The sequence below is a fragment of the Phalacrocorax carbo genome, chromosome 17 (assembly GCF_963921805.1).
Source record: "Phalacrocorax carbo chromosome 17, bPhaCar2.1, whole genome shotgun sequence".
Taxonomy (NCBI): domain Eukaryota; kingdom Metazoa; phylum Chordata; class Aves; order Suliformes; family Phalacrocoracidae; genus Phalacrocorax; species Phalacrocorax carbo.
Window position 1 is genome coordinate 1,805,561 of NC_087529.1, and position 5,131 is coordinate 1,810,691.

Consider the following 5,131-nt stretch of genomic DNA (forward strand, 5'->3'; position numbering starts at 1 on the left):
CCATGATGTCAACATCATCTGCCACAGACCACTAAAAAAAAAATAATCTGCATATTTCAACATTTATAGTCCCCTTGAAAGAAGTTCTGGGTTTTGAGAAACAAGAACATAAACTGAAAATGCTGCAAGTATTAGAAGATAGAGGACTAGCTGCTGACAGACTAAACCAAAGCAACAAATATACTTTAATGAAAAGTCTAAGTTTTACTGTGTTTAAAAAGAAATTTAAAACTCTGCTTTTTTAATAAAAAAGAACAAAAGAATTTAGTAGAATTTTTACTTGGCTGGAAATTATTAACATTCATTCCTTTACTTTTATCCACATAAGCTGAACATTAAGATGAATTATTCAACTGTTAAGTCAAGGTTTTGAAAAATGCCACTAAAAAAGAGACCCCTAACTGTTGCATTTAGGGTAGAGATGCTCTCTGGATTCTCCTAACACCCTGCTGACATCGATACATCCAGTGGGGTTCATGGTGCTGAACTGGCCCTTGCGTTAGGGTAGCGTACGGTTCCTAACAGGAACTAGACTAAGGCATTGCAGTAGCCAGTTTCTTAGGAACACGCTTCTCTCTCTGGTTTACCATAAAGGTGCTCCTTGTGACACGACACAACGGTTCATTTCAAGTGAAGCAACCTGAAACCAAAGCAATCGGGAGCAGGAACTTTTAACAACACTAAGGAAAACAGTCTGCAAACCAAAAAGATATCAGTGTCTTGAATGACATCTCTATTCAACTATTATGGAAACTGGGAAGAAACTAAGGAGGTTAAAATTTGAGTCAGATCGGGTCACTTGCACTATGAAAAAGAGGAAAGGAAAAAAAAGGAATTACAAAGAGAAGTACAGAGCAAGCAGGACAGTGAGACAGTCTTGTTACAATGAATGCATGCAGGTTTGAGTAGCCGCTTTCGCACAGCAAGGTGGGAGCACTGCCAGTTAGGACTGCAGCCAAACCCAGCTTCAGATCCACACCCTCAACCATGCCTACTAGCCCAGACTTAAAGCAAAATCAGATTAGGGGCAGACGGATAGGGAAGGCTTAGGAAGAACAGATGTGATGCAACGTTGTAATCCCTTACGCAGCTATCAAGAAATCCTCACTTGACTGGAGCCCCTCTTGCTCTGCGTTCCTGCAAACAGAATACGCAGAGTGAGAAATGCAGCCCAGCTTGCCAAGCTGTTCTACACAAAAAACCAGCAGGAAGAGAGCTACGCAAACATGCCAGCGCTGGGTGAACCAATTCTTGACCATCCTAACATTGACCTAAAGAAATCAGGAAGAAATTGAGTATGCCACATCACTAGAAATGGGCATATTAAATGATAAGCCTAAAGCATATAGTAAGTATAAAGCTGCTAAACATCAGATTCAGTATAATTTTAGAGTTACCAAGTTACAAATAAATATCTACCAAGTACAAAGGTTAAGAGCAATAATATTATCCTAGAGAACTTTTTTGAAAGAAAAAAAAAATCCAACAAATATGTATCCTAATATAACCATGCATTGAGGAAAAGCAAAACCTAACCGCCCCCCTGCCCTGCACTCAGACAACATGTTTTCATACCCAGCTGGCTCTGCAACACATAGCTATTATTATTCCTTAAAATATGTCAACATCACTCTTAAGCCAAAAATAATAATAATATTTGGTAAATAATGTTATCTACAAATACTAGACTGTTTACAGCAGATCTGGCTTGTGCTGAGAGACTGGTTTCCGCAGCTCTGTGTGTCTGCTCTCTCTCGGACGTCAAGAGAAGACCACACCACCGTGCTGCACCCCGCCGCAGGGCAGGACCTTCTTTCTCTCCAGGCCCCCTCAAACACATTTCCTTCACCCCAGTGAACAGCCACTCCGACACCAGCGGGACTTGCGCACACAGCTACCTATATCTGTAAGGACTTTTCAGGATAAGATTCCCCTTGTTTGGAAGTCCTTCACTGCAAACACCAGAGAGCTGGTATGCAGATCGACATTCTCAGAGGCCCGAGGGCGTGAGACACTCAGTTCTCGATTACCTTCAATCCCCATTCACATCAAATTCTTGTTAGCCCTTTTTAAAATCCTTATAACGATACGCACTGAGCAGCATACAGTGAACCACTTTATGGCCAGTTTATTGAATGATACAGACCTTTGCAAGACATTACCCTACAGAATTAATGATCTTCCCAATGTTTTATATTTGGCGGAGGAGACAATGACAAAAAAATGCACAAGAACATACCAGATGAAGGGCATTACTCCAAAAACATAGCAAATTTGTAATAAAATATTTGTGATTAAAGCAAATCCACAGCACAGAAAAATCCATTAAAATCAAGTGTATGATTCTGGACCACACTTTATCACAATGAGCTAAGTATCTGCTACAGAAACTCCAAATTCACAGATTTTAAATCAAGAAAAGCTAAGCTTCTTTTTCTGTGTTAGACTCGTACTTCAAGGGCATAGCAATTCATTCATGATTTGTAAATCCAGATGTGTCACCCCTCTGCAATCTGATCTGTGTTTAACAGGCCAGGGCCTTCTCTCAGATGCACCAACCTATTCCATGCTTGTGGCCGTACATGTGGTCACAAGGTGGAGGGGGAAGAGGAAATAGAGAAAGAAATTAAAGTGTCATACCGTATTCTATATTTTTCTTGGCAATAAGTCTTCGGAGAATTATCAGACATAAAGAACAACAGGGAAAAGAACAATTGAACATGCTTCTTCTTGTGTTTTGCTTGACTTTCTCGACATACTGTATTGACACAAAAGAGGTTTGTCCTCCCTATATAAAGTTATTTATTCTAAGCACCTTAAAGTATTTTCTCCAATGCATTCCATATTTAACATGGTTGGACATTTCACAGAAGTTAAGTCATTACATGATTTTTCTCATATTAAAAAAGAGTCATGTTTAAAGGGAAAAAAAAGACTGCAATTATTAACTCATACAAACTGTCTGGGTTTCCCTTCTCACCCCCTTCAGGCTCTTACATCTCAAATTTTATTGTCTTGCTTCAGTTTAGCATTAGCGATTCCAGTATGCACAAAAAAAACCCTGAAATATGCGTGCATGAGGAAAGAGTCATGCTATTAATTACAATTCTGGAACAATTTTTTTTTCTATTTAAATTTATATAGACAAATAATCCTTATCTTAGGCAAGTACTTTTAAAATAATTTTCCACACAGTTTATAGCACAGTAAACATTTTCATCGAACTTGCAGAGCTGGCATCACCTTACTTTGTACCTACCGTAAAAAAAGCATTTTGCACACGTGGCAGATCTATTTAAGATACATTTGCATTAAAGACCATTTTAAGCAGTACTCTGAAAATGGGGAGAAAGGAGGAAAAGAATGAAGTTTCCCCAGTCGGAGGCTAATGATGTTTGCTTAATCAGCCCAAGCCAAACACATTCTGCAAACAGCTATTTCTGTCCAGGAAAAAAAAAAATCTGAGGTGTAATTACCATAAAAATATCTTATTACCAAACAGAAGAAAGTGTTCACTGTTGCCCTCTCTGACATATGATTAGGAGAAATTTGCATTCTAAATCTAAATTTTAGGATTTATTAGTTTAACCTTTCTTATTTTATGTTTCTTCTAAACTTCATAAAATTCAAATTATAGCCATTTATAATGAAACTATGTTTTTAAGCTCTTTTTTCTTGACATGAGCTCAAATTTACTGCTACAGGACTTGTGGCAGAAGTAGGCTGCCTCCCATACGTTTTCCTGTTCTTGGTACAAACCCATCACCCCTGAAGATTTATTTGCTTTTGTTGATACAGTTCTTTCCAGACACGTTCCTATCTTCGTACAACCTTTCAAAACCCTGGCACAACACTAAGCTACTTAAAACCAACAGTGATTAATAGGCAGTATGGAACAAATGCAGTATTAAATAGCACATCAGTGTTACTTTACGTCTCTAACTTTGTACACAAAGCTGGAAAATAAAAGTGCAACTGACTTACTGGCACTTTCAAAAAAGTTCAAACTACTGGCAAAACAAGCATTTGGATGCCAGAACTTTGCTGATCAGCGCTGGTGCTCCATTTTTATCGTTCAGACTTCCAGATTCATGTGTAAATGTTTGTTTAGACTACTAAATATCAAAACCAGTAAACACTTTTACATGAGCCTTTTCTGACCCCTTAATCCATTTCTAGTCTAACACAAACAAAGCTAAAACATTCACTAGTGGAGTAAGACTCTACAGTTCACCATGCATCCTCTCACTGCAATAATGAAAATGGAAGCTTTAAACTAGCGTTTCCCATGTGTGACCGCAACAAAAATTTGAGAACTACTGATTTGTCCTTCACTAAAAATAATTAATGATGGAGTTAATTCATAGAATAAAATCTAAATCCAGTCCTTTTGGGAAGCAGAAAAGGGCAAATATTTTTTTTTTTGTCCATACAAAGAAACAAACGCACGCAAACAATACTTGTTTACGCTGAAAATAAGCAGCGGTAGGAAGACCATTAATGTGTATTGGATTTACCTCCCCTGGCTGCTTCGCCACCAGCTAGCACAGCGATGACAAATCCGGGATACTAGAGATCAATATAGCAAATATCAACTGGATGATGAACTGCCAGACCTCAGCAAATCGCTGTCAACATGAAACCATCAGCAGGCAGGAGCCCTCCCCGGCGGCGGCGGTGCTAAGCTGGTAGCCAGAGCTAGTCAGCACTGTGCAATAATGAGTTTTTGCCTTTTGTTACCCCACACCAAGGCTGGACACCTTTCCAGTCCCCTTTAGTGACAGATGTCTTAAGTTTGGGCTCAATACAGTGAGGGGCATGGGGGCAAGTCGGAAGCCAGTCAGCCTGGCACTGCTTTCTAGGATTCACCTCTCTCAATCAACAAGGGCCACAAGATGCCAATTAGTCGCTGGAATTAGTCTCCAAGAACTACTGAGTTCACACCGACTTCGCAGCAAGCCGTTTTTACCCACAGAAAGCATGCCACACGCCTCAAGGTGAATAAATACCGGTGAGCAGGCGGCAGTTGCTATTAAACCTCCGTAATTCTGCCATCTGAATAACAAAGCGCTGAAGCATTTTGCTGCTTAGATGTACCGAAGCCTTCCTAGCCCGAGTCGATCGATTTTCA